A 13,612-nucleotide genomic window follows, 5' to 3' on the forward strand; every position below is an offset into this window, starting at 1 on the left:
ATCATTCGGCTCCATACCTCGGCACTGGGTGGAGATGATTGATTAGCTTCACGCTCCGGCTGCTTTACTCAAAGGGAAGAGTACCCGGTTCCCATTGTGTAGGAGGCTGGGTGGGCCCCGGAGCCGGTCTGGACCCTGGGGTAAGAGGAAATCATTTGCTCCTGCCGGAAGTCCAACGCCGGGCGCCCAACAAGTAGTCTGTCACTATATCGGCTGAGATATTCCGAATCCCCTGGTTGCCACTGTTGTTTTATCATTTTCGAGATTAGTATCTGCGCTCGGTTTGAATGTTGCGAGATCCAGCCTTGTAAGAATAAAGTGAAGGACCTTGGATAAGAAACAATGTAGACTGACTGGCCACTGTACACTCAGAAGTCATCTGTATACCAGGGGATCTCCCGGATAGCGCCATGTGCTGGAAATGTGGACCACTCACCCACATGTTATAAGTCCCATTCATCACATCCTCCAACAATTCCGGCTAAAATGTACAAATTATGAAGCCCTCGTTATATAATTTGCTATTTCTTGATAATACTTGTCTTAAGTCCAAGTCCTCAACATTCGGTCTTCAGACACCCACAAAACGTAAGTCCATCTGTGGGCTGAGAGACCAAGTTTCACACCCATTCAAAAGCATCAGGTATGATTTATTTTAATCTTTATCATTAAACTTCAGATAAGAAACATAAAAATTGCTAAAATTAATGTGCTCCTCATTTACATCCTCGTGGATGTAATTCTGAATTCTTCGACATAAGGTTCTCACAGATGACTCTGTAGCGTTGTATCTTCTGGGATGTGTTAGCGTGTAGTCTGGTGGAAATTCAGAGACGTTTCGGAGGAACATATATTCACAATCGAAGAGTAGGCCAACAACTCGCTTCTTGTTTCTTTCTTGTTTGGCTTCCTCTTCGAACCTTCTGATGGCGGCCGCATGTTCCTCCTAATTTGGTGAAACTGTACCGGACTATATGGAGTCACATCCAACATGATAATACGATTCATTTTATTTCTTTTTTCTGTTCCCTAATATTGAAACTTTGTTAACAATCTTTGAGAATATTCTTCATATTCCTAACACAAAAACATATGTGAGAAATTCCAAATTCGCTCATCTCTCGCTTGAAACGTCAACATGCAAAACTAACCCCACGGAAGTACAGCATACAGCAGTGGTCCCCAAACTTTTCTGACCATGTAGCACCTACTGCGTGGCTTTTCTTTCGCGGACCACCCGAATATTAAACAAGATATTCTGTACTTTTTAATTGAATAAGAGCACAATTATTCAACAGTTAAGGCGGCCGCACACCAACTGCATCAAGACAAGCGTCAAGACATGAGACATGAGTCTTTCTTCATTCGTGATTCGTCAGCATCATGACTCAGACCGGTGTGCAGCGGTTTTCATAATCTCATTCATATCACCTGTGCTCCTTTCTTTGCGTCATGTCGCAGACATCGTGTCTCGACTATTACATGTCTTGATGCATGCCGGTGTGCGGCCTACCTTACACCTCCGTGACTTTTTGTATGAATATAAAGATTCTGCCGTGTTAATTGTATGTTTATTTGTGCATAAATGATCTTGACCTTGGAGAAGGAGGTGAACCACTGATGGTCCGTGGATCATGAATTTTTGGAAATCTGGCCTGCAGGGACGCAACGCCCAGTGCACAACTAAATAAAGGCAAAGCCACACACCTCCAAACACTGCTTCGTTATGTCAACTATCGTGCACAGCTCACTACGTCTCGTGTTCTGACGCTATGTAACAGGAACACATACTAGACAACCGATGTGTACAGATCTGGTTTTTCCTATAATTATTCATGAATTCGAAAGTCTGGATAAGAACCTTATTAAATTATGACCAATAAACATAATTCTAGGTGTAACCTTCTCCCTTGCTTATAACATCTCGGCACGGACCACGTAGAAACATCCCTTTCCATTATTGTAGTGCAGCTTTTGCATTATTAAGAATAATATTTACCAAGCAATTGCCCAGAAAAGGTCGCTGTTCACAGAATTACCTCTTAGCAAAGGATCTATACGCCACAACACTAAGGTTTTAATAAGATATTACAGCAATTTGTTACAATAAACTTTTCGCTAATATACGATATCATAATAATATTTTATGAAAATACAAAATTATATTTTTATTTCGTGATCACTCACAGTTTACTGGAATCAGACATGCTAAACCTACATTGCGATATGCTATGAACACCTTATCGTATCAGATGCATTATAATCAAAAGATCTGCTTATCGCCCTTTGCCAAGTGCGTACATAATTAAGAAGGATCTTTTCGGAACCATAAACACACCACAACAGTGAATGCTTCTAATGCTTGTTTTACTCTTTCTTTGACCTATCGCCACGTACCGTTCTCTCTTTATGCGTTTAAGCTAATTGAAAAATTAATGTAGCCCTTAGATAAATAATCGGCCTGGTGTTGGTCACAGTTGAAACCGCTCTCAGAGCCTTCGCTTCGCCACGTGCGGTCTTCCTAAACAAAGATCCCCTTGAAACCAGGGCAACCATCTTAACACCTGTGGTGTGAGTTGTTATTACAGTTCATTGAATTGATCTGTTTGTAAAGCTTGATTAAGTCCTAGTTTAAGGCATGCCGGTTCTGTCGAACTGAAAGAACAGCACCATTTACTATACATTAGAGTTCACGGGTTGTGTGCGCGGTTGATACCTTTCATATGGGAGTTGTGCTGAATAGTGTTTTGATAGGAGCATAACAGCATTATCTACACGTCATACAAACTGAAATAACAACAGCATTCCTCGTATATATGGACTATCGACTGTTATTTAATTATTAGTAGGTGGTCACTACATGGTTTGAATTCCAGCACGTGAATGCCGACTAAAATTTGTTTTCAGTGAAGTCTGAATGACAGACAGAATGGAGCAGTAATTTTTTTTTTTTTTTTTTTTTGAAATTAGTACTCCTCAGCCACTCGACAAATTCCACAAATTTTATATAGACCGAAGGTTCATTAATCTGTTCACGTGAGCTTGCGAATATAGAAATGTCGACTACTAAATTCATATTCGACGGAGAAAGTACGTTTAACCAGCAGCAGCGATAGAATTATTTTGACATTTCTCAAGGCTTTTTTCAGCTTTAGATTAGATAAATCTGGCTCAGGATAGGGACCAGTGGAGGGCTCTTGTGAACACGGTGATGAACCTTCGGGTTCCATAAAATGCTGGGAAATTCTTGAGTAGCTGCAGAATTGGCGGCTCCTCAAGAAGGGCTCAGCTCCATGAGTAAGTAAGTAATTATTAAATTTAAAACTGTTCTGTCCATCTCGTACGCCTGGTATTCTTGGTCTCCTCTTCTGCTGGGTTTGCAGCTTGAGGGTAAGTTAGAAAATATATTTTGCTCCATTCTTCCTAGGAGCTGTGGAAACTTCTCTTGATAGCTTTTAATTCTTGAATTTATATAAACGATTCGCAGCAGGTGAAGGTTCAATCAAAGAGGAATTAAATCGTACTCAGCTCAGACGTTGTTATTGTCACATGAATGGAGTGACTCTGGACGGGTTTTGGATTTATGATCGGATCTATTGTACTCTTTCATACAGCTCGTGACTACACCTTACAGGTGAGTGTTCTCGGTAGGTTACAGTCTCCACTAACCGATGCTTGGTAGCGGCTTCCAATGGCGAACATTTCCCTGTCTCTGGTTTCCCGAACGGTCCCCAGCCTCAGCTACCAGCTAGCAGCAACAGCTCACAATAACTGAACTGCAGCAGTTACCTAACTCACTCATTCCTCACTAAATCCACTGACGCCTAACTCTTCCTGATTATAATATATAGGCATGGACCGTGTAGTAAACACCGTTCCTCTGTTGCATGCAATTGTTGCCGAGGAAGCATGCTTCTTTGCGGAGCCGTTACTTGGCGACGGCTGTTGTACTGTTTCTTATTTGGCGGTGGTTGCCTGACAACGGGTCTACATGACTTTATAAAATTTCGAACCCAATGCCGAGGTCCACCTTCAGGTTGCAGAGGTCGACGGTTCAAATCTCGGCCCGAACACCGGCTATTCCGAGAAATTCATGGCTTTTCTCGCTCCATCTATAGAAACTCCATGATACTGGCCCATCGCAAGGCAGGTACCTGTATAAGACAACACAAACATCTGTCTGCAGGGACAACACAAAGACAAAAGGCGCAGGCTTATAACCATGCCCAGAGCGGCTTACGAATCCATGATCCCAGTGTTCGATGGGCAGAATACGGCATACGCCTCAGACCTCGCGGCCAAAGATATGGAATTTCGAGATCAGACCTCAGATGTTTGCATGGATCCATGTTTGGATTCTTAAATGCAGACAGCTGGAAAGATCCTAGTACAATAGTCTACAATGTCAATGCAATTCGTTACTCGGTTTCACGAAAAACGGTAACTGCATGCACATGGTATGACGTCAGTGTTTATCGGGGGAGAGACAGGCCCTCACTCCATGGCACTTTCCCTGATTTTTCAAAATCCTAAATTTTCAAAATTAATTTAGTTCTACATCGCCAACAAGAATGCCGTTTATTCATCAAGAATTTTTATACCTTACTCCAGCTTAAATCAATGTCATACAGAACATCAGACACAAACAATGTATTTGCGTAGTGAGTTGAAAGCTGTTGATCTCACATATTTCTGGATTTCGAGACTTTTTCCTTTAATTTAAACTGATTCATTTATCACTTATTCATTTTACTTTCTCTAAAAATCTGGAGTCCAGCATGACGACTAAGGTCTGACTATTCCAGCACAAACTTTTTCTATATATCAAAAAGTACTACCGTTTCAGACAAATTCTAGAGTAACAAAAATGGAGTTAACACACTTTTCCTCTGCTGAGCAATGGCGTGAATACAATTCATGGTTATACAGTTTAATTTCCATGTACACAGCAAGCAATGATACGTTGGACTGGAATAATACAGCTGTGTAGGCATATAATCTGTCTATTAGGTCCTGTCTGCTGGATGCGAGTGTGTTACACGAATTTCAGATTGTCAGCAATTTCCTTATTGTGTGGAGCTGATAATGGTTGAAGAATATATTTATATCCGTGACACTGTTGAATGAGGATGGTAACCTATGAATAAACCTGGCTTATTTGTTCTGAATTTGAAACAGTGGAACCAGTTTTACGTGGGATTTTGTCACAGGCGTCATGTTACATTCGAAATAAATTGCCTTGTATATATTCTTTTCTGAGAGTCAATGTATGGCCAAAGAACTCTTCTCGAACTTTAAAACAAACAACAGAGTCGAAATACATCACAATAGACTACAGAATAAGAGAAAAGGGATCCATTAGAGAATAACAAAGGCTATGAAGACGAAAAGACAGAGAATGCGAAGGCCATGATATAAATAAAAAGAACGTCCTCACAAACACTCGCTTTTGACAATAATGAAATGGGAACTGGAACAGTGTATCAGCAGAAAACATAGGATAGAAAAAGAGAAAGACTACACACGTGCCAAGCAATACAAAACAACAGGCAGCATTTTCTCAGTACGCTTTGCATCCCAATGAACTCCAGCTACTGACCACAGACGATACCAGACGAGGCGGAATGCGCTGAAGGAAAAAGTTGATATGGAATCTGTTTGTTGTGTTGGCATGACAACCAGGAGCCAAAGAGAATAGAAAACAAGTCAAGGTAGCTAAGAGTGAAAAGAACATACAAGCGGAGATGGCAGCAGTAGATAAAAGCGACCTCTTGTTCAGGTCGGTCCTCAAGAAACAATGGGAAGCAGGGGCAACATAACCTCAATCTGCGCACGTGTTCTGTTTACAGAATTTGAAAGCAGCATTGATATTACCATAATGCAGCCGGTTTCTGAACAATGACATTCCGAGGGTTATAAAATTGACGTAGTCATAAATTTGTACAAAAACAAATAAATACATTCGATAAAACATTTTGCAGATTTGGAAAGCTGCAATGGTTTTTATTATTTACAATTATTAATTGCTTCTTGCAAAACATAGTAATACGGCTGCTGCATGGGGATATGGGCTGGCGGTATACGCACAATAAGCTACTGCATCTACTAATCCAATTTTCGTTGAATAAAACCTTCTTTGAAGAACATGAGCGAGTCGATTTCTAGTTTTCCAAGTTGACGGTGCATAATTTCCAAATATGTTTGATGATAAAAATAAATTGACGGAATACGGTATTGGGTAATTATTCGTTATCGATATGGAATCACCGAAACGATATGTCGTGAAACTCTTGGTAACATAAGGTAGCCTTATTCAATCGAAAATATCGAAAACTCGGTTCTACGTCCGTTGCAGGAAATTTTTGGGGGAGTCGTTTAGGTTGGTAAGTTGGAAGGAAAGTACGAATAGCCATGATAGAATAATAGTAGTAAGAGAAACTAACAATTGTTCTAGACGAAAATTATTCAGGGACTTGAGTAATTTTAGGATTCGATATCGATATAACAGTCTCTCATATCGATATAAAATCGAATACTTGATTGTATCCATGTTGCAAATTCCCATTGCAATTGTACTGTACGGCACGCGTAAGCACTGGAACCGAGATAAATACCGACGCAGCGAAACTTGTGGTTCCGAGTGATCCAGAAGCGCAATATGCTCACCAAAACCTCTCCAGTGCCCATCATAGCGTAATGTGTCGAAATTTCAATTTGAGATTCTTAAAAGGTAAGGTCGTCAAAAATATCTAATAACTATTAATTTTAAAATTTTTGGAAACACTATTACATTTATGCTGTACTCGTAAAATACTAAAGTGTGTACAATAATGACATGCTGCTCCTATATAGATGAAAATTTGTTGGCAAACCTTGGTTGTAAAAAGCAAAAAGACCATAATTTCTTCAACCGTCAACAGAGCATCGAAATGGCTGTTATTTAGTTCGACAATAAACAGAAGAGATGTGTCACTTTCTGTCATAACTTGAAGAAAATAACAGGCAGATGCTGATTAATTTGGCCTTCAGATATAAAAGAGATACAAAACGTACTTCATAAATTTCAGTAATAGCTATTACGTATTTCCACGTTAACACCACACCATATGATAACCACGAGTCACTATGTGCAAGTTCGGATCGACAACGCATGGTTTCACTTTTTCTTTATTTACATTACGATATAGGAAAACTGCACTGATATTACCAGCCACCACGGAAAATGACGTTTCACATCGGAGTATTATTTCAGACGTCAAATTGTCGGAAATAAAGGTAGAAATAACCGAGCAGGAACACACACTTTTAGTTCCTGCCAATTTAATCCGTATTCATAGAGAAGTGACTTTTGTCAGGTTGACATACAGGGTGTGGACAAAATAATGGAAACACTATGAAGTTGAATAGAATTTGTGTTGGTTTCATTTGAAGAACTTCATTGGCAAAGTCGAATGCTCTTCTCTCGTTTGTTTACACTATGTAGTGCTCGTGTCAGTGCAACTTTAAGATGTTCCTCAAGAAGAATTGTACAAAATTCCGGTAGAGACGAGTCAATGGCAAGAAGAATTACGGCTCTATTGAAGGCAAAAGGTGGTCCAGCATCATATTAATAAATAAATGTTTACAGTATCTGTAGTGTTTCCATAATTTTCTCCAACCCCTGTAACTGCAAGGATAATATTTCTCTTTCAAGCCATCAAAGCTGTGTCTGCCAAGAAACTGAGGCAGTGGGTACTGAAGACGTTTGTAAGTTTAGCCCACTTTTATGTTAATGTCTTTCTTATCTTAATGCACACATGCATATGCACACATGCATATGCACACATGCCTTCCTGTGGTGGGAACGCGCTCAAGAGAGTCGCTGAAAGAGAAAGAGAGAAACTTACATACATGAGAGAAAATATCCGAGTGTCGTAACAAAATGGACAAAGTATCAGTGGCGTATCATGAAATATTGACCTTTCTTCAAGACGCGGATATTCTTGAGGTTAATCTGAACGTAATATGGCCACTGTTGGTGGATTTTTGTCAATGCAAGAAGTCTCCACAAATTATAGCTTCGCCTCTTTCTTTATGAGAGCAAATTTGGTCTCTCGCCCTAATGGGAACACTGGACTTGTTAGAGGAAGGATGCTGAGCCTAACATTTGGATGTAATGGATAAGTAACAGATAACCGAAAAAAAGTTGCTTAATCGAATTCTTATTTATTTACGTGCTAACTTAACTGTTACAAAGTGAGCACAACTAGAAAGACGAAAGGAAATACAAATAAAACACAACAAGGAAATTTATATAACTTGGAAAATAATAATAATAAAATTCAAGTGACACAAATCAAAGTTATTAAGAAATCTATATAAATAAAAACATATAAAAACTATAATGAACATAATTAGTATCGTAATGACTGGATTAACCATGGTCCCTATAAAATATGACAGCGCGAAGCTATTCAAATTTTAAGTATATTAATATATAATATTTAATAATTCAGCCCAATTATATGTTTTAAGTGCTTTTCACGAATACTTGGCTAACGAATCCAAGGCAAATGGGACTTGCGGAAGGGGCGGTACACTTGGGTAGAGGGCAAATATACAAAATGTTAATCGCTATACGTGAAACAACGCACCAGGGCACTTGTGACACCGAGGCATAGGCAGGAGGATAAGGGCGATACATGGCTCAGAAGAGTGTCCAGCAGAACTTCCTCAAATGGAGCCTGAGTGAAAATGCAAAGCTTCCCGTGAGGAACTCCGCTCAATGAACTTCACTGCTTTCCAGCTTAGCTAGCAAGGAAATGCTCCCTGAATGCGGAGTGGACAAGATTATGAATTGAAAGGGCTGTCGTTTCCACTCATCCTCCCAAAATACGAGTAAACAGACCGTGCAGGCCTATAGGGTTGTGGGACGTCGAGGCTCACACATTTTCTAGACAATCGGCTCACAGATGGCGATGATGTCAGTTTTACGCGTCGGCCGCCCTTTCCCTCCCGGAAGATTTCTCATACTCATTTCTGTTAGCGGCTGGGTCGACTCCAGGGCCACAGTGCGGCTGAAAGGACTGGGTCAATTGAAAAATCCAGTGACCTCATCGGGAATCGAACCCGCGGCCTTCCGGCTTGTGGCATAGTGCCTCAACCATTGCACGGACACTGTGACAAATTCCCGTGAACATAAGCGTTAGGGTTTAAAACCGTCCTCTCGTTTTGATGTAATGAATTTGTTCATGTCATTGGCACTTCGGGCTATTCGAGCACTGGTTACATGTCTCTGCCTTTATATTTTGAGGATACAAAGTAACATATCCTTACAGATTCTCGTGATAGCACAAAACATGCGAAGCATATACATGACATATTTTTTTCGGGAAATATCTAATACCTTCAATAAAAATGATGCAGTAAACTTATTATTGTTCGGTTATTTGCACAGCTAGGAAATTATCACACTGATCAATTTTAAAATTGGATGACTGTTATTCTCCTCTTTTACTTATTCTTGGTCCATTCAATGTTGTGTTCAACAGAGAATCGAATGACGGACTTCTTAGTGAACCACAAACTGGAAAAGATATGGAACGAAACGTTCTTTGCCTAATTTGAGATAGCGTATTGATTCGGCCTTCTCCAGGAAGAACTGAGGAAAATCACGCAAATTTGGTTCAGGATATTCGCTTATAAGTCGAGATTTTAACCTGGCACTTCATACGCCGTAGCGTAGTTGGTTCCGGGTTTGAGTCCCGATGAGTTGGATTTTTTTCAATTCACCTAATCTTTCCGGCCGCACTATGGCCCTGGGGTCAACTCAGCCTCTAACACAAATTAGTACCAGGAATGGCTGCAGGGGCGTAAGGCTGACGACCTTAGCACCATCTGTGAGCCTATTGTCTAGAAAATGTGGAAGCCTCTACCTCTCACACCCCTACGGGCCTTCACGGCCTGTTACAGGGATAACTTTGCATTTTACCTTACCTCCCGCATGCAAGAAGGTGCGCCAGCCAACAGTTGCCCGCGATATTCGGTGTGAAGGCTGACAGTTTCGTTATTTCGAATTTGTCTAAAGTTGCCTAAAAATTAAAGTAACTTAAATAAACTGTTGTGAGACGTTCAGCTACATGCAATTAGTTTCAGTGGATATTGTTTACTGTAAAACATTTTCTACTTTGGCATGTTCGTACGTACGGACGGTTTTATGTTTGCGTCTATGTAGAATACACATACAAACAAACAAAAACACTCTGTGGCCTGTAGTCCGCAAGCGAACTATACCGACCGAGCGACCGCCAACTGCCGGCGAAGTTTATGCCAACATTTTGCGGATAAAGGGTGTCACGTGGTCAGCGCAACGGATGCCCACGGTCGTTAATCTCGGTTTTCTAGACCGGAGCCGCTATTTTCTTGAAATAGCTCCTCAATTATCCTCACGAGGCTGAGTGAACCCCGTTCCAGACCCACTGCTTCTCAGAATACACACACTCTGTTGAAATTTAGGCAGCCTCATTGCAGGCCCTCTGAGATAAGTTTATGGTCTCGAGTACACAAAATGGTAGTTGGGCTTATACTGGATCATTATTTACTGACATTAACACACGGACACACCAACTCCAAGGAGGGAAGCCACTGACAAGCCATATGTAACTCAGCTAATCAAAAAGTTGCTCGCCTATTAAGTGTCGTGTTGTGGTAACGACGGTCTACTAATAACCTTATCGCGGAACCGAATAATCTAGTTCAAACCTACATATCACATTTCTTTAAAATAAATTTTAATATTATACTATTATCAGCATCCGTGTTTTCCCAGTAGTCTCTCTCCCTCGATTTTTTGCGACAAAACACAATAAAATGAATTTCATTTTCAATGAGATGATAATTATCCCAAGTCCATTATGTGTTCGGAAATCTGTTTTATTTTCTGACACCGCTGTATCCGGTACTTATAAGCGGCGAGTAGCTACAGACGCATCTGGTCGAACCTCTCTTTGCTGTCAATATTCCCTTTCGGTCTCAGAGAAAGGATGTTGAACGCTAGCACGTAGGTAAAAGTCAACCTCAGGCACACTCTGTATGCAATTCGCAACGCATGTAGTCTGCTTACACTTCTACGTTTCGACGCCTCACATTGTTGCTGCCAATATTGTACTTACTCAGCGACCTTGTAACAGTGAAATATTTTTTTTCCTAATTATATGCTTCACAGCCAAGGCTCATACACCCACACGTTCCTCATGTCATAAAAAGCGAAGTTACATCATACACAACACTTTCGCTTCTGGATCTGTCGTGCTTCATATCACCGAACGCTATTCTACATTCGCGAATTACACGCTCAGTTCCTGATTACAAGCCTGCATAGTGGGTAATTAATGATGTTGAGACGGTTCTTGGGTCCCTACACCGTGTGGATATAGGCGATGTAGCTGATGTACCGGCCTCCGAAACGTCGGAAATACTGCCTACACTCGCACGGTATAACAACCCAAGAACAGAGTCATCAACACACTGAATTCGTACTACGTACCACTATTCATGCACCTTAGAAAATCCTTTGTTCTTTTTCCACTCCTCTTCCTCCGTTTCTCCTGTCTTGGCTACTAGTGGGACACCACATGAATGCTAGAGCTATCATGCATGAAGCAATCTCTGTTGACTGCTGCCTTCTTGCTCGCCAACCATTTTGTGCTTAAAGCGATTACTGAGGGGTGCCATGACAGTAACAGACATGCAGGTTTCATGACGTCACATCACATTGTTTTTTATATCCTGGGTCTAGTCGTAAGAAATAACAAATCTGTATTTTTTCTGGCAGTGCATTAAGTTTCCTGTGTCTCTTCACAACGTAAAACACAACGGTATTACAGAAGACAAAAGCAGCTTCATTTTAAGGAAGAACACGGCTAGGAACGAACACTTATACTAGCCTTTCAAAAAATATCTAAAACATAGTGCTTCATCTTTCGACTGGGTCTACACGTAACTGTACAAATAACAGGCAGATTTATCGAGGGGTTCACTGGCAACAAAATTTCATGCAGAACTTCACGGTCAAGTGTGCGGATTTCGCTTTTTATTCGGGAAGTATCAGGTTCGAATCTTGACCCAGAAATCTGTTATCTAGAAATGCGTGGTTTTCCTCACGCCGTCCTGGAAAACGCAGCAATAGCACTAAGCTACGGCAGTTTCCCAAGTAAGTCCTTTGGGCTTATTACTCACCAATCATCCTATCAATCGATGCTATATAATCTAAGTTTCCGACAGTGTCTCAAAACAAGTACACGTCATCTACTGCGACCCTTTAATAATTATCGAATATGACGTACCGGAAGTCTGATTTTCGGGTTGCTCATTTTGAAGCATTTTATTTGGTTTCAAACGTAAATACACGAGAATTCTAAATTAAGAGCTCTACAGAGATAACTCACTGACTAGACATTTCCTCTCCACAGCCTGCTCCTGACCGGAAGTGGAGCCCATCAAGTTTCCTATCCAGTGCTAACCAAGTTCTTTTTATACTGGATTGAAGAGGCCGAAGCGTGAAGCTAAGCACTCATTTCTATCTATTTTCGAGGTTAAGAATACGTGACCCCCAACACCCAATGCCCTCATGGCGTCCAACTTCAACTTAGATGCAGCGTTCAAAAGGGCGCCAGTACAAAAGTGTGTAAGTGTGCGTGAGTGAGCACAACTTCCTTTGAGCCTGAGACCATAATAGGAATAAAGTGGTCCGGTTCATGATGTGTCCCAGGGCTCGAGAGGGATGACCACTCCGTACTATCCTCCTGGTAGGTCAAATATTCCATTTCACGTGAGATGGCCAGCCATCCAACGAGCCAACACAAGACGAAGATAAAGATACGGATCATAAGGGGGAAACACAAGTAAGATGGACAAACAACAATGCGTGGGTGTGGCTGAACTCCGTGTGTGGTCTCCCGGTAAGGGTACACACAGGGGGTAGCAACCCTGCCAAACCGTGTGAGTAGCGTTTCCAGCCCCAAATGCACCGCAGAGAGGAAGTAGCAAGAACCACAATTTTGTATAGGAGTCTGGGACACGGTTGACTGCACAACATGTGCACCTCATATTAATGTGGACAGCGCATCGAATGTTAACTTCTCTCCACAGCTTATCACGCATTATGAACAGGAAACATCGCTGTGAAATCATAACCAGCCCACTCTCTATTACCTAGACAATACCCACAGCAAATGCGCAGAACAGAAAAATGGGGGACGATACGTTGATCTTGGATAAATGAATGTCGTAAACTCAGGTATAGCCCTCAATCTTTGTATTACAGCAGTGAAAATTTCGGGGGGGAACAAAATAATGGAAACGCTAAAAAAATCAAAGAATAGATTCTATTTGTGTTGGCTACATTGAAAGAATTTCAGTTGGAAACACTGAATGCTGTTCTTTAGTTTGTTTACAGTGTGTAGTGTTCGAGTCAGTGCATTAGTGAGTGTGTTGAGTGACAGTCCGCGTGAAAGAATCGAAAAATGGGAGACTTGTCAGATTTTGGATGAGGACAGATCGTTGATGGGCGTTTAGCTGGAACACCTGTGCCAGACACTGCCACGTTACTAGGCGCACCCAGCGCTACAGTCTC

General features: G+C 41.1%; 1 protein-coding gene across 1 annotated transcript in view; it reads right to left on the reverse strand.

The window, feature by feature from the left end:
* Nucleotides 1-13,612, reverse strand: part of LOC111869566 (laminin subunit alpha-1) — a gene marked incomplete at its 3' end in the record, with an annotated part of 139,275 nt that overhangs the window by 23,362 nt on the left and 102,301 nt on the right.

This window comes from Cryptotermes secundus, unplaced genomic scaffold, assembly GCF_002891405.2.
Source record: "Cryptotermes secundus unplaced genomic scaffold, Csec_1.0 scaffold486, whole genome shotgun sequence".
NCBI lineage: Eukaryota > Metazoa > Arthropoda > Insecta > Blattodea > Kalotermitidae > Cryptotermes > Cryptotermes secundus.